Source organism: Sus scrofa, unplaced genomic scaffold (genome assembly GCF_054392235.1).
Source record: "Sus scrofa isolate SSC_HxYL_T2T_F1_AM1 unplaced genomic scaffold, Sscrofa_HxYL_maternal_Yorkshire_Landrace_v2.0 dam_167, whole genome shotgun sequence".
Classification (NCBI taxonomy): Eukaryota; Metazoa; Chordata; class Mammalia; order Artiodactyla; family Suidae; genus Sus; species Sus scrofa.
In genome coordinates, this window is record NW_028146972.1 from 61426 (window position 1) to 87335 (window position 25910).

The following is a 25910-nucleotide window of genomic DNA, read 5'->3' on the forward strand; positions in this document are numbered from 1 at the left end:
CCCCCACCCCCACCCGGCTTGCCCTTGGACAGACGGCGAGAAGCTGACCGAGAGACCGAGACAGAGACAGGAGATGAGCCGAGGCCGGTGGGCAAATGGTGCAGAGAGGGCTTGTCCGACGCAGGGTTGCCCCAGAACTTCACACACACGCACGCACACACGGACACACACGCACAGACACACGCCCGCGCACACACACACACGCACACCAGCCCCGGCCCAGCGGCCCGGCGACCCCTCTCTGTGAACGGCCTTGAGGCCACGTGCCGGGCCACGCGGATCCCCCAGTGCCCGAGGGCCCTGGCGGCCCACAGGGATCCAAGGGCAAGGCGGGTGGGAGGCTGGCAGGGTCCACGTGCCACGAGAAGCATGGCTTGCAGGCACGACCTCTGCCCAGAGCCTGTTTCCGCCTGGGCCGACTCCTCCGGCCGCCTCCCAGGCCCACCCTCGCAGCCCTTGGGCCTCCCGGCGGCTCTCTGCGGGCGGGACCTCAGCTGTGGGCTCCGAACCCCTGGCCCTCCCCGGACCCGCGTCCCTCCCTTCCTGTGTCCGGGAAACCCCAGCGAAGCCTTCGGTGCCCGCCAGGCAGGCGGTGGGCCTGCCTTGGTCCGCTCCGTCCTTCCTGACGCGGAGGCGGCTGGTGCTGGGCCTTGCTTGGGCCCTCAGCCTGAGAAGGTCTGTCTTGCCCCAGGAGACCACCCGGCTCGTGTCCGGCCGCCGCCGCCGCCGCCGCCGCCGCCGCCAGGTCCAAGGCGGCCTCGGGGGGCAGGGACAGAGCCGGCCGGGTCTTGCCTCTCCTGCGTTCGCGTGCTTGGGGCTCAGGCCTGTCACCCTCTGGCCGCCGAAGCCCAGCCGCCGGCCCTGCGGTGAAGCCTGGGGCCGAGGGCCATGGCCCCAGCTTCCGGGGCTCGGCTCCGCGGGCTGCCGTGGACACTGGTCGTCTGATCCCAGACGGAGGCAGGGAGGGCCAGCTGGTGGGGCCTGCCGCTCACACAGCCCACCCGCCCTGGACCCGGGGCCCTGGCCGCAGGGCCCCCCCCCGAGGCGAGGTCCTTCTCCGCGGGGGTGGGGTGCTGCTCTCCCTGCGTCCTGTCCTCCGTGGCCCCCCATGGCTCTGAGGACCCGAGAGGCCGGCGCCTGCCTGGGCCTGGGAGGCCCGGTGGGGGTGGAGGGAGCCGGCCCCTGCCTGCCTCTGCACCCTCCCTTCGGCTGCCCCTTGGCCTCCGAGCCCAGCCGAGCCCTGGGACTTCCTCCAAGGCCTTGGGTGGGCTTGCGCCCAGGAGCCCCTGCCAGCAGCCCAGGGAACGGCGGGAACCGGGCCCTCCCTGGCCTCAGCCGGCCCCCGGTAGCCTCATCCTGCTTGGAGCGCCTCGGCTTCCCCCGGGGCGCTCCTTCTCGCGAGCCTGGGGCGCTCCTCGGCGGGGGGCTGCTGTGATGGCATGGCCCGCGAGGGGGACCGTCCTGGGCGTCCAGCGGCGGACAGAGCAGCGTCCAGCAGGCTTCGGGCCCGGCCTGACCCTCCCTCTAGACCCCGGGTGGGCGGCAGGGGACCGGGTCCATTGGGCTGGCGGTGCGGCTCCTTGCTGTGCTCGGGGCCCCGGCTCTCCCGCCCCAGACAGCCACCGGGCCCGCCCCCCACCCCCCATGCCGGGAGGTTCCCCCCCCACTCCACCCCACCCCACCCCACCCCACCCCGCGCCGCCCCCCCCACCCCCCACCCCCGTGGTTGTGGTCGCCAGCCTCTGGCCAATGCCCCTGCAGACCAGCCCCCGTTTTCCTCCCTGGCACTACCGAGGGGGGCCCGGCCCAGGGCTCTCCAGGAGCCCGCCGTGGGCTGAGTACGGCCGAGGACTGGGCAGGCAGGGCAGCCGGTGGTCGCCGTCCCTCCAGGACACGAGTGCCCCTGCACAGGGGCGGAAGGGGAGGCCCGGGAGCCGGGGAGCCGCGGAGGCCAAGGGCCAGGCCGGCCAGGCCCCAGGGCAGGGCGGGGCGATCCCAGCGTGCGGCCCTGAGGCACTGTCCCCACACCGCTCCACACTGTCCCGAAGCCCCCGAGCGCCAGCCCAGACCCCCGGGACATCCCCCCACCCACCCACACACACACACACTCCCCCCCGACCCCCGGGACACACCCCCGCGCCCTCACCCCCTCCACCCCTCCGCCCCCACCCCACCCCACCCCCCCGCCCCCCCGGACGCCGGGACACCCCCCCCCACTCCCCTCCCCTCCAGCAACGCGCGGCGCTCCCATCCCCCGGCAGCCCACCAGGTGGCGCTCGCTCCCACCCGGCCGCCGCGCCGACGCCCGTGACGTCAGCCGCCCGGCTCCATTTGAGCGCCTCTCGGCAGCCGAGAACTCGGACTTCCCGTGTGGCTCACAACATAACTACTCGGCGTTGCTTCTACAGTGGCTGTGGCTCGACCCCTAGCCTGGGAACCTCCATATGCCGCAGGTGCGGCCACTTGTTTTGCGCTCCCGCTCGCCTCCCCGGCCCGCCCCGGGCCCTTTCGCCTCGCCTTTTGCCCCGGCTCGCCCGCTGCCTTCGCCTGCCTCTCCCGAGCCCACCTCCCGCGCCCCGCACCCCCGACCCCCCGCGCCCCGCACCCCCACTCACACACGCGCTCCCACGCGCCCCCCGCAACCCTCACCCACACTCTCGCACCTCGCAATGCTCTCTCTTGCCTCAAGCCACCGACCCACAGCGGCCGCCACCTGCCCTAAGCGCCGCCACCGCAGCGCCCCCCGCCGCCGCCGCCGCCGCCGCCGCGTCCCTCACGGGCCGGTCCGAGCCTCCTGCCCTCCCCGCCAGGCCCGCTCCCCCGCAGGGCCTGCTGCCCACCTGTGCTCTCCACCCACACCACACCCGCACATCCCTCGTGGCCCGACAGGTCCTTGAAGCCCACCCAAGACCCCCATTGGCCCCAGCAGCCCAGATCCACAAACAAGCAAACAAACAAGCAAACAAACAAACAAAGGCTGCCTCGGGATCACCTGAACCAGAGCTTGGAAAAACCCGCGGGGAGGATCGTTTGGGTTTCGTTGTTTGCAAAGGCTGGCGGGCTGGGGGCGGGGGGGCGGACGGTGGCACCCCATGCCCGAGACGGCCCCGTCAGGTCGCTGGCGCTGACTTGAAGCCTGGGAGGATAGCCTCTTTCTGCACAGGGAACTGACTCGGGTTTGGAGCCCGCAGCTGAGGGCGCTGGGCGTGCGTCCTCAATCCTCCTGCGGTCAGCAATGCAGTGGCTCCGTCTGCTTTGAGTCGGAGGTCGATTCTTACGATTAAAGTCGAGCTGATGTCCAATGTTTCTTCCAGGGGTCTTGGTCCGCCAAGGGACCCACTCGCAGACATTTCCCCGCGCTGTACCGGCGGCTCCCGTGGCCCATCCATTCCACACAGCGCAGGTGGCATCCACAGAGCAGCCCAGGGGCCCATCCCCATCCATCCCAGGGCAGCCCCTTTCCCCCACCTGCCAAGCCCAAGTGTGTGCTCCTTGCCCACCGTCGGTTTCTGGAGTCTGCGGGTGGGTGTTTAGATAGCGCCATCCGTTGCGGCGTTTAGAGTCCACCAACAGGTGATGTCCTAGGGCACTTGTCTTTGCCTTTCTGGCTTCCTTCGCTTAGTATGAGGGTCTCTCGTTCCAGCCCCGCGGCGGCAGATGGCACTCGTTCTGCCGCTTTTTCCTGGCTGTGTGCGATGCCATCGCATGGATGTCCCCGGGCCTTCGAAGTGCACTCACCTGTCAGTGGACCTTTAGGTGGCTTCCAGATCTTGGCTCTGGTGAGTAGTGCGGCGACAGACAGAGGGGTGCCCGGGTCTGCTTCCGGGAAAGTTTGGTCCCGGTGAAATGGAGCTGTTTGGAGGCCGGCTTCGGTCTTTGTGTGGGCCGGCCCGTGTAGGGCTGCTTGGCTGAGACTCTGTCGAGGAGGGAGGCCTTCAGCCACCGGGGCCTCACGGGGCCTCCCCGTGCGGCACCATCACAGAGCTCTCTGTCACTGCCCCTTGTGGGGGTGAGGGAAGGGGCGTGTTGGGGGGGGGGGCGTGTGTGTCGGGGGGGATGGTGGGCAAGGAGCACACACTTGGGCTTGGCGGGTGGGGGCGGGGGTGGGGGTGGGGGAAAGGGGCTGCCCTGGGATGGATGGGGATGGGCCTCTGGGCTGCTCTGTGGATGCCACCTGCGCTGTGTGGAATGGATGGGCCAGGGGAGCCGCCGGTACAGCGCGGGGAAATGTCTGCGAGTGGGTCCCTTGGCTCTGTCGAGGAGGGAGGCCTTCAGCCACCGGGGCCTCACGGGGCCTCCCCGTGCGGCACCATCACAGAGCTCTCCGTCACTGCCCCTGGTGGGGGTGAGGGAAGGGGCGTGTTTGGGGGGGTGGGGTGGGCGGGGTGTGTGCGCGCGCGCGTGCACGCACGCTGGCGGGCGTGGGTGTCCCGGGGCCTGGCCAGCCCTCCGCTAGAGATCAGCACGCGTGGATGCTGACGTGAGGACCAGCAGGGTGACAAGAGAGGCTGCCTGGTGGGTGACCGCGCTGGGCAGAGCCACAACCCGCTCGCCTTTCAGTTCTCCACCCAGGGGCCCCTCCTGCGAGCCACCCATAGGGGTCCCTGGTCCCTCCCTCAGACGTCGTCTCCACCGCGGCCCGAGATCATCTTTCTTCTCCAGTGGGTTCCTTGTCTCTTGCGTACCACCCTCTCCACCCCCCACCCCCACCCCCACCCCCACCCCCACCCGGCTTGCCCTTGGACAGACGGCGAGAAGCTGACCGAGAGACCGAGACAGAGACAGGAGATGAGCCGAGGCCGGTGGGCAAATGGTGCAGAGAGGGCTTGTCCGACGCAGGGTTGCCCCAGAACTTCACACACACGCACGCACACACGGACACACACGCACAGACACACGCCCGCGCACACACACACACGCACACCAGCCCCGGCCCAGCGGCCCGGCGACCCCTCTCTGTGAACGGCCTTGAGGCCACGTGCCGGGCCACGCGGATCCCCCAGTGCCCGAGGGCCCTGGCGGCCCACAGGGATCCAAGGGCAAGGCGGGTGGGAGGCTGGCAGGGTCCACGTGCCACGAGAAGCATGGCTTGCAGGCACGACCTCTGCCCAGAGCCTGTTTCCGCCTGGGCCGACTCCTCCGGCCGCCTCCCAGGCCCACCCTCGCAGCCCTTGGGCCTCCCGGCGGCTCTCTGCGGGCGGGACCTCAGCTGTGGGCTCCGAACCCCTGGCCCTCCCCGGACCCGCGTCCCTCCCTTCCTGTGTCCGGGAAACCCCAGCGAAGCCTTCGGTGCCCGCCAGGCAGGCGGTGGGCCTGCCTTGGTCCGCTCCGTCCTTCCTGACGCGGAGGCGGCTGGTGCTGGGCCTTGCTTGGGCCCTCAGCCTGAGAAGGTCTGTCTTGCCCCAGGAGACCACCCGGCTCGTGTCCGGCCGCCGCCGCCGCCGCCGCCGCCAGGTCCAAGGCGGCCTCGGGGGGCAGGGACAGAGCCGGCCGGGTCTTGCCTCTCCTGCGTTCGCGTGCTTGGGGCTCAGGCCTGTCACCCTCTGGCCGCCGAAGCCCAGCCGCCGGCCCTGCGGTGAAGCCTGGGGCCGAGGGCCATGGCCCCAGCTTCCGGGGCTCGGCTCCGCGGGCTGCCGTGGACACTGGTCGTCTGATCCCAGACGGAGGCAGGGAGGGCCAGCTGGTGGGGCCTGCCGCTCACACAGCCCACCCGCCCTGGACCCGGGGCCCTGGCCGCAGGGCCCCCCCGAGGCGAGGTCCTTCTCCGCGGGGGTGGGGTGCTGCTCTCCCTGCGTCCTGTCCTCCGTGGCCCCCCATGGCTCTGAGGACCCGAGAGGCCGGCGCCTGCCTGGGCCTGGGAGGCCCGGTGGGGGTGGAGGGAGCCGGCCCCTGCCTGCCTCTGCACCCTCCCTTCGGCTGCCCCTTGGCCTCCGAGCCCAGCCGAGCCCTGGGACTTCCTCCAAGGCCTTGGGTGGGCTTGCGCCCAGGAGCCCCTGCCAGCAGCCCAGGGAACGGCGGGAACCGGGCCCTCCCTGGCCTCAGCCGGCCCCCGGTAGCCTCATCCTGCTTGGAGCGCCTCGGCTTCCCCCGGGGCGCTCCTTCTCGCGAGCCTGGGGCGCTCCTCGGCGGGGGGCTGCTGTGATGGCATGGCCCGCGAGGGGGACCGTCCTGGGCGTCCAGCGGCGGACAGAGCAGCGTCCAGCAGGCTTCGGGCCCGGCCTGACCCTCCCTCTAGACCCCGGGTGGGCGGCAGGGGACCGGGTCCATTGGGCTGGCGGTGCGGCTCCTTGCTGTGCTCGGGGCCCCGGCTCTCCCGCCCCAGACAGCCACCGGGCCCGCCCCCCACCCCCCATGCCGGGAGGTTCCCCCCCCACTCCACCCCACCCCACCCCACCCCACCCCGCGCCGCCCCCCCCACCCCCCACCCCCGTGGTTGTGGTCGCCAGCCTCTGGCCAATGCCCCTGCAGACCAGCCCCCGTTTTCCTCCCTGGCACTACCGAGGGGGGCCCGGCCCAGGGCTCTCCAGGAGCCCGCCGTGGGCTGAGTACGGCCGAGGACTGGGCAGGCAGGGCAGCCGGTGGTCGCCGTCCCTCCAGGACACGAGTGCCCCTGCACAGGGGCGGAAGGGGAGGCCCGGGAGCCGGGGAGCCGCGGAGGCCAAGGGCCAGGCCGGCCAGGCCCCAGGGCAGGGCGGGGCGATCCCAGCGTGCGGCCCTGAGGCACTGTCCCCACACCGCTCCACACTGTCCCGAAGCCCCCGAGCGCCAGCCCAGACCCCCGGGACATCCCCCCACCCACCCACACACACACACACTCCCCCCCCGACCCCCGGGACACACCCCCGCGCCCTCACCCCCTCCACCCCTCCGCCCCCACCCCACCCCACCCCCCCGCCCCCCCGGACGCCGGGACACCCCCCCCCACTCCCCTCCCCTCCAGCAACGCGCGGCGCTCCCATCCCCCGGCAGCCCACCAGGTGGCGCTCGCTCCCACCCGGCCGCCGCGCCGACGCCCGTGACGTCAGCCGCCCGGCTCCATTTGAGCGCCTCTCGGCAGCCGAGAACTCGGACTTCCCGTGTGGCTCACAACATAACTACTCGGCGTTGCTTCTACAGTGGCTGTGGCTCGACCCCTAGCCTGGGAACCTCCATATGCCGCAGGTGCGGCCACTTGTTTTGCGCTCCCGCTCGCCTCCCCGGCCCGCCCCGGGCCCTTTCGCCTCGCCTTTTGCCCCGGCTCGCCCGCTGCCTTCGCCTGCCTCTCCCGAGCCCACCTCCCGCGCCCCGCACCCCCACTCACACACGCGCTCCCACGCGCCCCCCGCAACCCTCACCCACACTCTCGCACCTCGCAATGCTCTCTCTTGCCTCAAGCCACCGACCCACAGCGGCCGCCACCTGCCCTAAGCGCCGCCACCGCAGCGCCCCCCACCGCCGCCGCCGCCGCCGCCGCCGCCGCCGCCGCCGCGTCCCTCACGGGCCGGTCCGTGCCTCCTGCCCTCCCCGCCAGGCCCGCTCCCCCGCAGGGCCTGCTGCCCACCTGTGCTCTCCACCCACACCACACCCGCACATCCCTCGTGGCCCGACAGGTCCTTGAAGCTCACCCAAGACCCCCACTGGCCCCAGCAGCCCAGATCCACAAACAAGCAAACAAACAAGCAAACAAACAAACAAAGGCTGCCTCGGGATCACCTGAACCAGAGCTTGGAAAAACCCGCGGGGAGGATCGTTTGGGTTTCGTTGTTTGCAAAGGCTGGCGGGCTGGGGGCGGGGGGGCGGACGGTGGCACCCCATGCCCGAGACGGCCCCGTCAGGTCGCTGGCGCTGACTTGAAGCCTGGGAGGATAGCCTCTTTCTGCACAGGGAACTGACTCGGGTTTGGAGCCCGCAGCTGAGGGCGCTGGGCGTGCGTCCTCAATCCTCCTGCGGTCAGCAATGCAGTGGCTCCGTCTGCTTTGAGTCGGAGGTCGATTCTTACGATTAAAGTCGAGCTGATGTCCAATGTTTCTTCCAGGGGTCTTGGTCCGCCAAGGGACCCACTCGCAGACATTTCCCCGCGCTGTACCGGCGGCTCCCGTGGCCCATCCATTCCACACAGCGCAGGTGGCATCCACAGAGCAGCCCAGGGGCCCATCCCCATCCATCCCAGGGCAGCCCCTTTCCCCCACCTGCCAAGCCCAAGTGTGTGCTCCTTGCCCACCGTCGGTTTCTGGAGTCTGCGGGTGGGTGTTTAGATAGCGCCATCCGTTGCGGCGTTTAGAGTCCACCAACAGGTGATGTCCTAGGGCACTTGTCTTTGCCTTTCTGGCTTCCTTCGCTTAGTATGAGGGTCTCTCGTTCCAGCCCCGCGGCGGCAGATGGCACTCGTTCTGCCGCTTTTTCCTGGCTGTGTGCGATGCCATCGCATGGATGTCCCCGGGCCTTCGAAGTGCACTCACCTGTCAGTGGACCTTTAGGTGGCTTCCAGATCTTGGCTCTGGTGAGTAGTGCGGCGACAGACAGAGGGGTGCCCGGGTCTGCTTCCGGGAAAGTTTGGTCCCGGTGAAATGGAGCTGTTTGGAGGCCGGCTTCGGTCTTTGTGTGGGCCGGCCCGTGTAGGGCTGCTTGGCTGAGACTCTGTCGAGGAGGGAGGCCTTCAGCCACCGGGGCCTCACGGGGCCTCCCCGTGCGGCACCATCACAGAGCTCTCTGTCACTGCCCCTTGTGGGGGTGAGGGAAGGGGCGTGTTGGGGGGGGGGCGTGTGTGTCGGGGGGGATGGTGGGCAAGGAGCACACACTTGGGCTTGGCGGGTGGGGGCGGGGGTGGGGGTGGGGGAAAGGGGCTGCCCTGGGATGGATGGGGATGGGCCTCTGGGCTGCTCTGTGGATGCCACCTGCGCTGTGTGGAATGGATGGGCCAGGGGAGCCGCCGGTACAGCGCGGGGAAATGTCTGCGAGTGGGTCCCTTGGCTCTGTCGAGGAGGGAGGCCTTCAGCCACCGGGGCCTCACGGGGCCTCCCCGTGCGGCACCATCACAGAGCTCTCCGTCACTGCCCCTGGTGGGGGTGAGGGAAGGGGCGTGTTTGGGGGGGTGGGGTGGGCGGGGTGTGTGCGCGCGCGCGTGCACGCACGCTGGCGGGCGTGGGTGTCCCGGGGCCTGGCCAGCCCTCCGCTAGAGATCAGCACGCGTGGATGCTGACGTGAGGACCAGCAGGGTGACAAGAGAGGCTGCCTGGTGGGTGACCGCGCTGGGCAGAGCCACAACCCGCTCGCCTTTCAGTTCTCCACCCAGGGGCCCCTCCTGCGAGCCACCCATAGGGGTCCCTGGTCCCTCCCTCAGACGTCGTCTCCACCGCGGCCCGAGATCATCTTTCTTCTCCAGTGGGTTCCTTGTCTCTTGCGTACCACCCTCTCCACCCCCCACCCCCACCCCCACCCCCACCCCCACCCCCACCCGGCTTGCCCTTGGACAGACGGCGAGAAGCTGACCGAGAGACCGAGACAGAGACAGGAGATGAGCCGAGGCCGGTGGGCAAATGGTGCAGAGAGGGCTTGTCCGACGCAGGGTTGCCCCAGAACTTCACACACACGCACGCACACACGGACACACACGCACAGACACACGCCCGCGCACACACACACACGCACACCAGCCCCGGCCCAGCGGCCCGGCGACCCCTCTCTGTGAACGGCCTTGAGGCCACGTGCCGGGCCACGCGGATCCCCCAGTGCCCGAGGGCCCTGGCGGCCCACAGGGATCCAAGGGCAAGGCGGGTGGGAGGCTGGCAGGGTCCACGTGCCACGAGAAGCATGGCTTGCAGGCACGACCTCTGCCCAGAGCCTGTTTCCGCCTGGGCCGACTCCTCCGGCCGCCTCCCAGGCCCACCCTCGCAGCCCTTGGGCCTCCCGGCGGCTCTCTGCGGGCGGGACCTCAGCTGTGGGCTCCGAACCCCTGGCCCTCCCCGGACCCGCGTCCCTCCCTTCCTGTGTCCGGGAAACCCCAGCGAAGCCTTCGGTGCCCGCCAGGCAGGCGGTGGGCCTGCCTTGGTCCGCTCCGTCCTTCCTGACGCGGAGGCGGCTGGTGCTGGGCCTTGCTTGGGCCCTCAGCCTGAGAAGGTCTGTCTTGCCCCAGGAGACCACCCGGCTCGTGTCCGGCCGCCGCCGCCGCCGCCGCCGCCGCCGCCGCCGCCAGGTCCAAGGCGGCCTCGGGGGGCAGGGACAGAGCCGGCCGGGTCTTGCCTCTCCTGCGTTCGCGTGCTTGGGGCTCAGGCCTGTCACCCTCTGGCCGCCGAAGCCCAGCCGCCGGCCCTGCGGTGAAGCCTGGGGCCGAGGGCCATGGCCCCAGCTTCCGGGGCTCGGCTCCGCGGGCTGCCGTGGACACTGGTCGTCTGATCCCAGACGGAGGCAGGGAGGGCCAGCTGGTGGGGCCTGCCGCTCACACAGCCCACCCGCCCTGGACCCGGGGCCCTGGCCGCAGGGCCCCCCCCCCGAGGCGAGGTCCTTCTCCGCGGGGGTGGGGTGCTGCTCTCCCTGCGTCCTGTCCTCCGTGGCCCCCCATGGCTCTGAGGACCCGAGAGGCCGGCGCCTGCCTGGGCCTGGGAGGCCCGGTGGGGGTGGAGGGAGCCGGCCCCTGCCTGCCTCTGCACCCTCCCTTCGGCTGCCCCTTGGCCTCCGAGCCCAGCCGAGCCCTGGGACTTCCTCCAAGGCCTTGGGTGGGCTTGCGCCCAGGAGCCCCTGCCAGCAGCCCAGGGAACGGCGGGAACCGGGCCCTCCCTGGCCTCAGCCGGCCCCCGGTAGCCTCATCCTGCTTGGAGCGCCTCGGCTTCCCCCGGGGCGCTCCTTCTCGCGAGCCTGGGGCGCTCCTCGGCGGGGGGCTGCTGTGATGGCATGGCCCGCGAGGGGGACCGTCCTGGGCGTCCAGCGGCGGACAGAGCAGCGTCCAGCAGGCTTCGGGCCCGGCCTGACCCTCCCTCTAGACCCCGGGTGGGCGGCAGGGGACCGGGTCCATTGGGCTGGCGGTGCGGCTCCTTGCTGTGCTCGGGGCCCCGGCTCTCCCGCCCCAGACAGCCACCGGGCCCGCCCCCCACCCCCCATGCCGGGAGGTTCCCCCCCCACTCCACCCCACCCCACCCCACCCCACCCCGCGCCGCCCCCCCCACCCCCCACCCCCGTGGTTGTGGTCGCCAGCCTCTGGCCAATGCCCCTGCAGACCAGCCCCCGTTTTCCTCCCTGGCACTACCGAGGGGGGCCCGGCCCAGGGCTCTCCAGGAGCCCGCCGTGGGCTGAGTACGGCCGAGGACTGGGCAGGCAGGGCAGCCGGTGGTCGCCGTCCCTCCAGGACACGAGTGCCCCTGCACAGGGGCGGAAGGGGAGGCCCGGGAGCCGGGGAGCCGCGGAGGCCAAGGGCCAGGCCGGCCAGGCCCCAGGGCAGGGCGGGGCGATCCCAGCGTGCGGCCCTGAGGCACTGTCCCCACACCGCTCCACACTGTCCCGAAGCCCCCGAGCGCCAGCCCAGACCCCCGGGACATCCCCCCACCCACCCACACACACACACACTCCCCCCCGACCCCCGGGACACACCCCCGCGCCCTCACCCCCTCCACCCCTCCGCCCCCACCCCACCCCACCCCCCCGCCCCCCCGGACGCCGGGACACCCCCCCCCACTCCCCTCCCCTCCAGCAACGCGCGGCGCTCCCATCCCCCGGCAGCCCACCAGGTGGCGCTCGCTCCCACCCGGCCGCCGCGCCGACGCCCGTGACGTCAGCCGCCCGGCTCCATTTGAGCGCCTCTCGGCAGCCGAGAACTCGGACTTCCCGTGTGGCTCACAACATAACTACTCGGCGTTGCTTCTACAGTGGCTGTGGCTCGACCCCTAGCCTGGGAACCTCCATATGCCGCAGGTGCGGCCACTTGTTTTGCGCTCCCGCTCGCCTCCCCGGCCCGCCCCGGGCCCTTTCGCCTCGCCTTTTGCCCCGGCTCGCCCGCTGCCTTCGCCTGCCTCTCCCGAGCCCACCTCCCGCGCCCCGCACCCCCACTCACACACGCGCTCCCACGCGCCCCCCGCAACCCTCACCCACACTCTCGCACCTCGCAATGCTCTCTCTTGCCTCAAGCCACCGACCCACAGCGGCCGCCACCTGCCCTAAGCGCCGCCACCGCAGCGCCCCCCGCCGCCGCCGCCGCCGCCGCCGCGTCCCTCACGGGCCGGTCCGAGCCTCCTGCCCTCCCCGCCAGGCCCGCTCCCCCGCAGGGCCTGCTGCCCACCTGTGCTCTCCACCCACACCACACCCGCACATCCCTCGTGGCCCGACAGGTCCTTGAAGCCCACCCAAGACCCCCATTGGCCCCAGCAGCCCAGATCCACAAACAAGCAAACAAACAAGCAAACAAACAAACAAACAAACAAACAAACAAACAAACAAAGGCTGCCTCGGGATCACCTGAACCAGAGCTTGGAAAAACCCGCGGGGAGGATCGTTTGGGTTTCGTTGTTTGCAAAGGCTGGCGGGCTGGGGGGGGGGGGCGGACGGTGGCACCCCATGCCCGAGACGGCCCCGTCAGGTCGCTGGCGCTGACTTGAAGCCTGGGAGGATAGCCTCTTTCTGCACAGGGAACTGACTCGGGTTTGGAGCCCGCAGCTGAGGGCGCTGGGCGTGCGTCCTCAATCCTCCTGCGGTCAGCAATGCAGTGGCTCCGTCTGCTTTGAGTCGGAGGTCGATTCTTACGATTAAAGTCGAGCTGATGTCCAATGTTTCTTCCAGGGGTCTTGGTCCGCCAAGGGACCCACTCGCAGACATTTCCCCGCGCTGTACCGGCGGCTCCCGTGGCCCATCCATTCCACACAGCGCAGGTGGCATCCACAGAGCAGCCCAGGGGCCCATCCCCATCCATCCCAGGGCAGCCCCTTTCCCCCACCTGCCAAGCCCAAGTGTGTGCTCCTTGCCCACCGTCGGTTTCTGGAGTCTGCGGGTGGGTGTTTAGATAGCGCCATCCGTTGCGGCGTTTAGAGTCCACCAACAGGTGATGTCCTAGGGCACTTGTCTTTGCCTTTCTGGCTTCCTTCGCTTAGTATGAGGGTCTCTCGTTCCAGCCCCGCGGCGGCAGATGGCACTCGTTCTGCCGCTTTTTCCTGGCTGTGTGCGATGCCATCGCATGGATGTCCCCGGGCCTTCGAAGTGCACTCACCTGTCAGTGGACCTTTAGGTGGCTTCCAGATCTTGGCTCTGGTGAGTAGTGCGGCGACAGACAGAGGGGTGCCCGGGTCTGCTTCCGGGAAAGTTTGGTCCCGGTGAAATGGAGCTGTTTGGAGGCCGGCTTCGGTCTTTGTGTGGGCCGGCCCGTGTAGGGCTGCTTGGCTGAGACTCTGTCGAGGAGGGAGGCCTTCAGCCACCGGGGCCTCACGGGGCCTCCCCGTGCGGCACCATCACAGAGCTCTCTGTCACTGCCCCTTGTGGGGGTGAGGGAAGGGGCGTGTTGGGGGGGGGGCGTGTGTGTCGGGGGGGATGGTGGGCAAGGAGCACACACTTGGGCTTGGCGGGTGGGGGCGGGGGTGGGGGTGGGGGAAAGGGGCTGCCCTGGGATGGATGGGGATGGGCCTCTGGGCTGCTCTGTGGATGCCACCTGCGCTGTGTGGAATGGATGGGCCAGGGGAGCCGCCGGTACAGCGCGGGGAAATGTCTGCGAGTGGGTCCCTTGGCTCTGTCGAGGAGGGAGGCCTTCAGCCACCGGGGCCTCACGGGGCCTCCCCGTGCGGCACCATCACAGAGCTCTCCGTCACTGCCCCTGGTGGGGGTGAGGGAAGGGGCGTGTTTGGGGGGGTGGGGTGGGCGGGGTGTGTGCGCGCGCGCGTGCACGCACGCTGGCGGGCGTGGGTGTCCCGGGGCCTGGCCAGCCCTCCGCTAGAGATCAGCACGCGTGGATGCTGACGTGAGGACCAGCAGGGTGACAAGAGAGGCTGCCTGGTGGGTGACCGCGCTGGGCAGAGCCACAACCCGCTCGCCTTTCAGTTCTCCACCCAGGGGCCCCTCCTGCGAGCCACCCATAGGGGTCCCTGGTCCCTCCCTCAGACGTCGTCTCCACCGCGGCCCGAGATCATCTTTCTTCTCCAGTGGGTTCCTTGTCTCTTGCGTACCACCCTCTCCACCCCCCACCCCCACCCCCACCCCCACCCCCACCCCCACCCGGCTTGCCCTTGGACAGACGGCGAGAAGCTGACCGAGAGACCGAGACAGAGACAGGAGATGAGCCGAGGCCGGTGGGCAAATGGTGCAGAGAGGGCTTGTCCGACGCAGGGTTGCCCCAGAACTTCACACACACGCACGCACACACGGACACACACGCACAGACACACGCCCGCGCACACACACACACGCACACCAGCCCCGGCCCAGCGGCCCGGCGACCCCTCTCTGTGAACGGCCTTGAGGCCACGTGCCGGGCCACGCGGATCCCCCAGTGCCCGAGGGCCCTGGCGGCCCACAGGGATCCAAGGGCAAGGCGGGTGGGAGGCTGGCAGGGTCCACGTGCCACGAGAAGCATGGCTTGCAGGCACGACCTCTGCCCAGAGCCTGTTTCCGCCTGGGCCGACTCCTCCGGCCGCCTCCCAGGCCCACCCTCGCAGCCCTTGGGCCTCCCGGCGGCTCTCTGCGGGCGGGACCTCAGCTGTGGGCTCCGAACCCCTGGCCCTCCCCGGACCCGCGTCCCTCCCTTCCTGTGTCCGGGAAACCCCAGCGAAGCCTTCGGTGCCCGCCAGGCAGGCGGTGGGCCTGCCTTGGTCCGCTCCGTCCTTCCTGACGCGGAGGCGGCTGGTGCTGGGCCTTGCTTGGGCCCTCAGCCTGAGAAGGTCTGTCTTGCCCCAGGAGACCACCCGGCTCGTGTCCGGCCGCCGCCGCCGCCGCCGCCGCCGCCGCCGCCGCCAGGTCCAAGGCGGCCTCGGGGGGCAGGGACAGAGCCGGCCGGGTCTTGCCTCTCCTGCGTTCGCGTGCTTGGGGCTCAGGCCTGTCACCCTCTGGCCGCCGAAGCCCAGCCGCCGGCCCTGCGGTGAAGCCTGGGGCCGAGGGCCATGGCCCCAGCTTCCGGGGCTCGGCTCCGCGGGCTGCCGTGGACACTGGTCGTCTGATCCCAGACGGAGGCAGGGAGGGCCAGCTGGTGGGGCCTGCCGCTCACACAGCCCACCCGCCCTGGACCCGGGGCCCTGGCCGCAGGGCCCCCCCCCCGAGGCGAGGTCCTTCTCCGCGGGGGTGGGGTGCTGCTCTCCCTGCGTCCTGTCCTCCGTGGCCCCCCATGGCTCTGAGGACCCGAGAGGCCGGCGCCTGCCTGGGCCTGGGAGGCCCGGTGGGGGTGGAGGGAGCCGGCCCCTGCCTGCCTCTGCACCCTCCCTTCGGCTGCCCCTTGGCCTCCGAGCCCAGCCGAGCCCTGGGACTTCCTCCAAGGCCTTGGGTGGGCTTGCGCCCAGGAGCCCCTGCCAGCAGCCCAGGGAACGGCGGGAACCGGGCCCTCCCTGGCCTCAGCCGGCCCCCGGTAGCCTCATCCTGCTTGGAGCGCCTCGGCTTCCCCCGGGGCGCTCCTTCTCGCGAGCCTGGGGCGCTCCTCGGCGGGGGGCTGCTGTGATGGCATGGCCCGCGAGGGGGACCGTCCTGGGCGTCCAGCGGCGGACAGAGCAGCGTCCAGCAGGCTTCGGGCCCGGCCTGACCCTCCCTCTAGACCCCGGGTGGGCGGCAGGGGACCGGGTCCATTGGGCTGGCGGTGCGGCTCCTTGCTGTGCTCGGGGCCCCGGCTCTCCCGCCCCAGACAGCCACCGGGCCCGCCCCCCACCCCCCATGCCGGGAGGTTCCCCCCCCACTCCACCCCACCCCGCGCCGCCCCCCCCACTCCACCCCCCACCCCCGTGGTTGTGGTCGCCAGCCTCTGGCCAATGCCCCTGCAGACCAGCCCCCGTTTTCCTCCCTGGCACTACCGAGGGGGGCCCGGCCCAGGGCTCTCCAGGAGCCCGCCGTGGGCTGAGTACGGCCGAGGACTGGGCAGGCAGGGCAGCCGGTGGTCGCCGTCCCTCCAGGACACGAGTGCCCCTGCACAGGGGCGGAAGGGGAGGCCCGGGAGCCGGGGAGCCGCGGAGGCCAAGGGCCAGGCCAAAGAGGTCCAGGCCATTGTTGTCCCCGTGCCGGTTTGTTCCCAGCATGAGGCGTTATCGGGCCCTGCTCCACACTGTTATTAGGAACGGATGAAGCACACGGCCGGTCGGCCGCTCCTCCCATGACCGCAGGTCCCGAGGTTCGGTTCCCTGGTCCGCAGCCTGAGCGCCAACCTAGGCCCCTCGCCGGTGGCGGGGGGGTGCGCTCATTGCCTGGCCTCCCCTTTTCCGCTGCAGCAGCGCGCGCCGCTCCTATCCCGCGGCAGCCCAGCAGGTGGCGCTCGCCTCCCCCGCCCCCGTCTCCACCGCAGACAGCCGTGACGTCAGCTGCTCGACGCCATTTGAATGACTCTCGCAACGGAGAAACCGGACTTGTGTGGCTCGCAGCATAACTATTTGGCGTTGCTTCTTCAGTGGCTGTGGCTCGGCCCCTGGCTCGGCAACCTCCATGTGTCGCAGGTGTGGTCACTTTCTTTGCGCTCCCGCTCGTCTCCCCGGTCCTGCGCTGGTCCTTTGGCCTGGCTCGCCCGCTTTCTTTTCCCTCCGTCTCAGGAGCACACCTCCTGCACCCGCACCGGCACCCCCGACACCCCTCGCCCCCGCCCCGGACAACGCTCCCCAACCCCTGCACGCCCTCCTTGGCACCCCCTCATCCTCCCGCGCCAACACTAACCCACACTCCGACCTCACCAGTGCTCTTTCCTCATACCACCTGGCCAACAACTGCCTCCACCTGCTCTAAACACCACCACCACCATCAACGCCGCCACCCTCGACCTCCAGGTCCGAGCCCCCTGCCTTCCCCGCCAGGCCCGCTCCCCTGCAGGGCCTGCTGCCTATCTGTGCTCTCCACCCTCACCATCGGCCCTTCTCTCATGGCCCACCAGGTCCCTGAAGCCCACACAGGAGCCGAAAGATCACCTCGGAGGGGATCAACTGAACAAGGTGCTGCAGAAACCTGCTGCACGGATTTGGAGCCGGGGGGTGGGGTTTGGGGGCGGCGGGGGTGTTTTTGAAATGCTGGCGGGATGGGGACCTGTTGCACCCCATGCCAGAGACCGTGCAGTCCAAACTGTGGCGCTGATTTGAAGGATGGCAGGATAGCCTCTTTCTCTACAGGGAACTGAGTTGGGTTTGGAGCCCACAGGTGAGGGGCTGGGCGTTCATCCTCAAGCGGTCAGAAATGGAGTGGTTTCAGTTTGAGTTTGAATTCGATTCCTGTGCTTAAAGTATAGCTGAGGTACAATGTTTCTTCGAGTGGTCTTTGTCCACCAAGGGACCCACTCGCAGACATTTCCCCGCGCTGTACCGCCAGCTCCCGTTCGTTGCCCATCCATTCCACACAGCGCAGGTGGCATCCACAGAGCAGCCCAGAGGCCCATCCCCATCCATCCCAGGGCAGCCCCTTTCCCCCACCCCCACCCGCCAAGCCCAAGTGTGTGCTCCTTGCCCACCACCTGTTTCTGATATCTGGGGGTTAGTTGGTTGGTTGATTGTTGGGTAGGCCTCCTGGTAGGTGGGGTTTTGGATAGCATCATCCTGTTCTGCCGTTTAGAGTCCACCAATACGTGATCTCCTTAGGTATTTGTCTTTTTCTTTCCTGCTTACTTCACTTAGTATGAGAGTCTTTCGTTCCAGCCTTGCTGCAGCAGATGGAATTCATTTGATGCTTTTTCCTTGCTGTGTACTATGCCGGTGCACAGATGTCCCCAGGGTTTTGAAATGCATCCATCTCTCAGTGGACCTTTAGGCTGTTTCCACATCTTGGCTCTGATGAATAGTGCTGTGATAGACATAGGGGTGACTGTATCTTCTTCAGTGAAAGTTTGGTCCTGTTAAAATGGAGGTGTTTGGAGCCCTGCTTCAATCTTTGTGTGGGTTGCCCCGTGTAGGTTTCTTGGCTCTGAGTCTTTCGAGTAGGGAGGCCTTCATCCACCGGGCCTCACGGGGCCTACCCTTGCGGCACAATCACAGAGCTCTCTGTCATTGCCCCTGTGTGGTTGAGTGAGGTTGTGTGTGTGTGTGTGGGGGGGGGTGCGACATTCGTGTTTGGCTTACAATATGACTAGTCAGCATTGCTTCTACGGTGGCTGTGGCTCGACCCCTGGCCTGGGAACTTCCATATGCCGCAGGTGCGGCCACTTGTTTTGCGCTCCCGCTCGCCTCCCCGGCCCGCCCCGGGCCCTTTCGCCTCGCCTTTTGCCCCGGCTCGCCCGCTGCCTTCGCCTGCCTCTCCTGAGCCCACCTCCCGCGCCCCGCACCCCCGACACCCCTCGCCCCGCACCCCACTCACACATGCGCTCCCACGTGCCCCCCCGCAACCCTCACCCACGCTCTCAGACCTGGCAATGCTTTCTCTAGCCTCAAAGCGACCGACCCACAACGGCCTCCACCTGCCCTAAGTGCTGCTGCCTGAGCTTGCTTGTGCGTTTACTGCTATCCCTCCCTACCTACCCGTAGCCTTCTGTGCCTTGATCCACAGTTGGGGAAGTAACCCAAAATGGTATCTACTCCTAGTCTCAAACGTTATTGACTCTGCAGTTATCATATCAGGTTATGTTCCCCTGAAGGCTTTACCATTAGTGCTTTTCACCCAGAATCCCTGCTCCTATTCCATTCCTCAGATTTTCTTCCTCTTTTCTTTCCTTCCTCTGCCACAGGCTTCCTCCAGTTGGTCAGTCTCTTCCTTCCAGTGAAATGCCTCTGAATTGTCGTTTTGTATCTTCTTGCTCTGTCTGCCCTTTTCCCCAAACACAGGAAAGATTTCGAGGCCCATTCCTGGGAAAGAGGCCAGAGGGAGGGGATTGTGTTAGAGGTGAAGAAAGCCTAGTGTTTAAGAAAAGTGTTTAATAAAATGCTTCCATCCAACCAATATGTTACCCCCTCGTCCCTCTGTAAGGTAACAGATTTAGGCTCTTCTCCAAGAGTTCCAGGAGTTTTTCTATTTGTTTGGTTGTTTAGTTTCTCTTCCTTTGTAGGGTTGTTGGTTTGTTTGTTGTTTCGTTGTCAGGTGGCTAGTAATGACCGAATTGTGTTAGAAGCACAGCATGTGAGAATGGCACCTGAGCTTAGAGGTGTTGGATCTTTCCGCTTTGTTCTCATTCCTGTCACTGGATGTCTGTGGCTTTTGTTTAAACTCTAGGTACTGTAGACTGTCTCCACTTGAGGGGCCCTTTGTAAAGGATCTGGCGCCGCTGATTTCCTAGGGACCTCATGGATGGTAGGACCCCATCCTCTAGGGAGCTGAGAGAGTATCCCCTAGATAGGAAGTAAGGAAACTGAGCACATCCCCCCTGCCCTGCTGCCTCACTACCACTCAACACCCCCCCCCCCCGCCACAATCCTGGTTTTGGAGCCCAAGCTGTCAAATTCATTCCTTTTTCTTTTTCTTTCTTTCTTTTTTTTTTTTGTGTGTGTCTTTTTGCCATTTCTTGGGCCTTTCCTGTGGCATATGGAGGCTCCCAGGCTAGGGGTCTAATCGGAACTGTAGCCACCGGCCTACACCAGAGCCACAGCAACGCGGGATCCGATCCGCGTCTGCAACCTACACCACAGCTCACAGCACCACAGCTCACAGCAACGCCGGATCGTTAACCCACTGAGCAGGGGCAGGGACCGAACCGGCAACCTCATGGTTCCTAGTCGGATTTGTTAACCACTGCGCCACGATGGGAACTCCTTTTTTTTTTTTTTTTTTTGTCTTTTTGCTATTTCTTTGGGCCGCTCCCAAGGCATATGGAGGTTCCCAGGCCAGGGGTCGAAACGGAGCTGTAGCCACTGGCCTACGCCAGAGCCACAGCAACGCGGGATCCGTAGAGACTTTCTATACACTAGGAACATTTGGAGCCTCTCAGGAGTAGGAAACCCCATTTGCAGCAGCGTGGAAGATCCAAAATACTTTGCGATCAATTTAAGGAGATATTCAAAAACCTATAGTAATGAATATTTGAAATGTACTCTACCTTAATCAGAGTAACACTTAAGCAGTATTAGAGTTGGTTCAATGCCTCCAATGAGTTCATTACTTGTTATAACAAGGTCTTTCATACCCTTCCAAACAGGCCAAGAATTTCATGAGAATTTTGGGGTAGGAAGGGGTCTTGTGTAAAAATGAACATTTGTAGTTGATACTCTCTTTCTGAATCTTCTTTGTCTATGTAGTATTAGGCAGGTCTTGTTTTCTTCTGCTTTCATGAAGATTTTTCCTTTGTGAAGTGTTCTGAAAGAATTGTGTATACTTGTCTGATTGTCTGCTTTCATCTTCTGAATGTAAATGCTGATAAGACAAGGAATTTGCTGGCTTTGCCACTACAACAGGACGAACACTTGGATGAATGATAGAATGAATAAGAAAACTCCTGGGTATAATTCTCCTTTGCAGATTACCACCTTTGGCTAACAGAGAATGAGTTCAAAATTCAGATTAGAGGTCCTATGAATAATAATTATGCCGTTTCTTTGTAAGGCAGTATCTCCTGAGATTGACCTTAGCAACTCCCAATGCTGGGTGTGGGCCTCATATGTCACTAGGGCTCAGATTGCACAAATGACTCACCAAAATCACATAGACACCACACACACACACACACACACACCCCTACCCCTGAGGCCTCAAATCAAGGTCTTTGTCTCCAGAATATATATGCCAAGAGGACACATGCCTCTGTGTCCTATCCGCCAGTATACTCTGGATAAATAATATGCATATATTTGTTGAAGAAATAACTGAAGAAACTCCTGGATACAATTCTCTTTCTGGGACTAGGGCAAATTCTAAAACATAGCAGCTTCTAGCCTCTTGCCCTCTCTGGCTTGTCTGTTCTGGCATCAGGAGAGGCCAGTGCTTTGCTCCTTCTCCCCTCCCCCCGACCCCTTCCCTGGAGCCTGGGTCCCCCAGCCTCTAGTCCAGGAGCTGCACCCTCAGCCCAGGCAGACTCTTCTCCCAGCTTCCGCCAAGGCTTCACAGGGACTAAGTTTCGGCTTCTTCAGCTTGGTGTCAGAAACCTGTTAGAAACTTGCAGAGTCTCAGCTCCCAGTGGGGCCGAACCAGAAGCCACATTTGAGCACTGTCCCGGGGTCCCATTAGCATTTGAGGGCTCTGAGCTGCCTTTATCAAGCATTCCGATTTCTATTTTGCTGGGGAAATACCTGGGCCTTGGGGCCCCATCAGCCTACTGGTCCTCCTGAAGCACTGCGATCTCTTACTGGCGGTTTTGAGAGCTGGCTTTGGAAAGAGAACCAACGTCAGGATCCTGTGAGTCACCCACTTGGCAAACATTTATTAAGCACTTATGATGTGCAAGGCCCATGACAGGTCCTGAGGACACAAACATGATTAACACAGTGTATATCTCCCCTGCTGAAAAAAGCAGAGACACAGACTCCATAGGTTGATAATAAATGCTAGTCAGAAAGAGCACTTCTGGTAACAAAGTGTGATGATGTTGAATAGGGATGCGGGTGTTTAGAAAGAGTGATTCAGGAAGTTCTCGCAGAGGAGTAGGTGTTTTTTCTAAGTCCCAGAGGTGGAATGAGGAGCCAGCTCTGTTCTGCATTGCGTTGAAGTGGAGGAGAGGGTGGGGCAGGGTGAGCAAATGATTTTTCACCTGAGGAAAAACACAAGTATGTAGACCCAGCCCCAGGAAAGACGACTTGCACTGGACGAAGGAGAGAGGTCTGCTTGTGGCTTGAGGGCACAATGAAGAGGGAGAGACAAAAAAGATGGAATTCTCTGTCTTGGCACAACGGGAACCAGTCCAACTAGTATCCATGAGGATGAGGGTTGGATCCCTGGCCTTGCTTAGTGGATCAGGGATCTGGTGTTTCTGTGAGCTGCGGCTCAGATTTGGTCCCTGGCCTGGGAACTTACCTGTGCTGAGGGTGCAGCCCTAAAAAGCAAAAAAAAAAAAAAAAAAAAAAAAAGTAGAAGAGGAGGTTAGGGTGGGGGGTGGAGCTGGCGCCTGGGAAAACATGCGATTTTATTATCTCCAGGGCCATAGGAAGCTGCTGTAAGGTTTTAGCAGCAAGGCTTGGCAAAGTCAGCTTGCTGTTCCACCTTAGCTGCAGGGGAAGAATTGCAGCAGGGAGAGGATGGCAGCGAGGAGGTTGTAGCCTGTGGGGCACTAGGATTCACATCACTGGATCCTCATGCCAGTCCTGGGAGCTGAGGATCATGGTCCCCTCTGAACAGAGATGAGTGCCTTTGGGTGGTGTATGTAACCCCACAGAAGAGAAAGGGACTTTCCCAAGGTAGCTGCTTCCAGCAATGGCCAGATCTGGGATAATAATGGTCTTGCTAATGAGGGTCTCTAATGTTTATAGTTTGGGGTATTTCTGCTTGTTTTTTTATGCCCCCCCCCCCGCACTTTTTAGGGCAGAACCTGTGGCAAATGGAAGTTCCCAGGCTTGGGGTGGAATCAGCTGCAGCTGCCGGCCACAGCCACAGCCCCAGCAACGCCAGTTCCAAGCCAAGTCTGTGACCTACACCACAGCTCCTGGCAATGATGAATCCTAAACCCACTGAGTGAGGCTAAGATCAGACCTGAATCTTCATGGATACTAGTTGGGTTTCCACTGAGCCACAGTGGGAACTCCATTTTTGTAGTTATTGTTTGTTTTAACTTTTGCCTCATTTAATGCTTACCTGAACCAGACCATGGAGATATTAGTTTTTGCCTCCCCCCTTTTTTAATTACTCAAATGAATTTATCACATCTGTAGTTGTATAATGATCATAACAATCTGATTTCACAGGATTTCCATCCCACAGCCCAAGCACATCCCCCCACCTCCCAAACTGTCTCCTCCGGAGACCATAAGTTTTTCAATGTCTATGAGTCAGCATCTGTTCTGCAAAGAAGTTCCGTCTGTCCTTTTTTCAGATTCTGCACGTCAGTGAAAGCATTTGATGTTGGTATCTCATTGTATGGCTGACTTCACTTAGCATGATAATTTCTAGGTCCATCCATGTTGCTAAAAATGCCGGTATTTTGTTCCTTTTAATGGCTGAGTAATATTCCATTGTGTATATGTACCACATCTTCTTGATCCACTCCTTTGTCGATGGACACTTAGGTTGTTTCCATGTCTTGGCTGTTGCAAATAGTGCTGCAATGAACACTGGAGTACATGTGTCTTTGCGAGGCATGGTTTTCTCTGGATAGATGCCCAGGAGTGGGATTGCTGGATCAAATGGTAGTTCTATGTTTAGTTTTCTGAGGAATCTCCATACTGCTTTCCACAGTGGTCGCACCAATTTACAATCCCACCAACAGTGTAATAGGTTCCTTTTTCTCCACAATCTCTCCAGCATTTATTGTTCATAGACTTTTGGATGATGGCCATTCTGGCTGGTGTAAGGTGGTACCTCATCGTGGTTTTGATTTGCATTTCTCTGATAATGAGTTATGTTGAACATCTTTTCATGTGTTTTTTGGCCATCTGTATGTCTTCTTTGGAGAACTGTCTGTTTAGATCTTCTGCCCATTTTTTGACGGGGTTGTTTGTTTTTTTTTGGTATGGAGCTGCAGAAGGTGTTTATAAATTTTGGAGATTAATCCCTTGTCAGTTGATTCACTTGCAAAGATTTTCTCCCATTCTGTGGGTTGTCTTTTTGTTTTGTTTAGGGTTTCCTTTGCTGTGCAGAAACTTTTAAGTTTGATTAGGTCCCATTGTTTATTTTTGTTTTTATTGTCAATACTCTAGGAGGTGGATCTGAGAAGATGTTGCTGTCGTTTATGTCAGAGAGTGTTTGGCCTATGTTTTCCTCTAAGAGTTTGATAGTATCTGGTCTATATCTAGGTCTTTGATCCATTTGGAGTTATTTTATTTTATTTTATTTTTTGTCTTTTTGCCATTTCTTGGGCCGCTCCTGCGGCATATGGAGGTTCCCAGGCTAGGAGTCTAATCGGAGCTATAGCTGCCAGCCTATGCCAGAGCCACAGCAACGCAGGATCCGAGCTGTGTCTGCGACCTACACCACAGCTCACAGCAACGCCGGATCATTAACCCACTGAGCAAGGGCAGGGATCAAACCCACAATCTCATGGTTCCTAGTCGGATTCGTTAACCACTGTGCCATGATGGGAACTCTCCTGGAGTTTATTTTTGTGCCTGGTGTTAGGAAGTGTTCTAATTTCATTCTTTTCCATGTGGCTGTCCAGTTTTCCCAGCACCACTTATTGAACAAACTGTGCTTTCTCCATTGTATAGTCTTGCCTCTTTTGTCATAGATTAGTTGGCTGTAGGTGTGTGGTTTTAATTCTGGGCTTTCTATCTTGTTCCACTGATCTATATTTCTGTCTTTGTGCCAGTACCATATGGTTTTGATGATTGTTGCTTTGTAGTATAGTCTGAAGTCCGGGAGCCTGATTCCTCCAGCTCCATTTTTCTTTTTCAGGATGTCTTTGGCTATTCTGGGTCTTTTGTGCTTCCAAACAAACTTTAGAACATTTTGTTCGAGTTCTGTGAAAAATGTCCTTGGTAATTTAATAGGGATTGCATTGAATCTGTAGATTGCCTTAGGTAGTATAGTCATTTTGATAATATTAACTCTTCCAGTCCACAAGCATGGTATATCTTTCCAACTATTTGTGTCATCTTTGATTTCTTTCATCAGTGTCTTATAGTTTTCAGAGTACAGGTCTTTTGTCTCTTTAGGTAGGTTTACTCCTAGGTATTTTATTCTTTTGGATGCGAATGTAAACTGGATTGCTTCCATAATTCTCTTTCTGATCTTTCATTGTTAGTGTATAGAAGTGCCATCGATTTCTGTGTATTAATTTTCTATCCTGTGACTTTGCCAAATTAATGGATGAGCTCTAACAGCTTTCTGGTAGTGTCTTTAGGATTCTCTAGGTATAGTATCATGTCATCTGCAAATAGTGATAGTTTTACTTCTTCCTTTCCAATTTGGATTCCTTTTATTTCTTTTACTTGTCTGATTGCTGTGGCTAGGACTTCCAAAACTATGTTGAAGAGTAGTGGCGAGAGCGGACATCCTTGTCTTGTTTCTGATCTCAGCAGGAATTCTTTCAGCTTTTCACCATTGAGAATGATGTTTGCTGTGGGTCTGTCATATATGGCCTTTATCATGTTGAGGTAGGTTCCCACTATGCCCACTTTCTGAAGGGTTTTTATCAGAAACGAGTGTTGGATTCTGTCAAAGGCTTTTTCCACGTCTATTGAGAGGATCATATGGTTTTTATTCTTCAGTTTGTTAATATGGTGTATCACACTGATGGATTTGTGGATATTGAAGAACCCTTGCATCCCTGGGATAAATCCCACTTGATCATGATGTACAATCCTTTTAATGTTTTGTTGGATGTGGTTTGCTAGTATTTTGTTGAGGATTTTTGCATCTATGTTCATCAGTGAAATTGGCCTGTAGTTTTTTTTTTTTTGAGGTATCTTTGTCTGGTTTTGGTGTCAGGGTGATGGTGGCCTCATAAAATGAGTTTGGGAGTATCCCTTCCTCTGCAATTTTTTGAAATAGTTTCAGGAGGAGAGGTGTTAGCTCTTCTCTAGATGTTTGATAGAATTCGCCTGTGAAGCCATCTGGTCCTGGACTTCTGTTTGTTGGAAGTTTTTAAATCACAGTTTCAATTTCAGTTCTTATGATTGGTCCATTCATCTTTTCTATTTCCTCTTGGTTTAGTCTTGGAAGATTGTATTTTTCTAAGACTTTGTCCATTTCTTCTAGGTTTTCTGTTTTATTGGCATATAGTTGCATATAGTAGTCTCTTATGATCCTTTGTACTTCTGTGATGTCCATTGTTACTTCTCCTTTTTCATTTCTAA

General features: G+C 62.4%; 1 long non-coding RNA gene across 1 annotated transcript in view; it reads left to right on the top strand.

Moving 5' to 3' along the window:
- Positions 1-25910, top strand: part of LOC146394307 (uncharacterized) — an 86568-nt gene that overhangs the window by 49472 nt on the left and 11186 nt on the right. The window contains exons 13-17 of the long non-coding RNA XR_014836259.1: positions 3644-3779; positions 8344-8479; positions 13071-13206; positions 16347-16568; positions 16997-17054. This is a non-coding gene — a long non-coding RNA (uncharacterized LOC146394307). The remainder of the gene's footprint in view (positions 1-3643; positions 3780-8343; positions 8480-13070; positions 13207-16346; positions 16569-16996; positions 17055-25910) is intronic.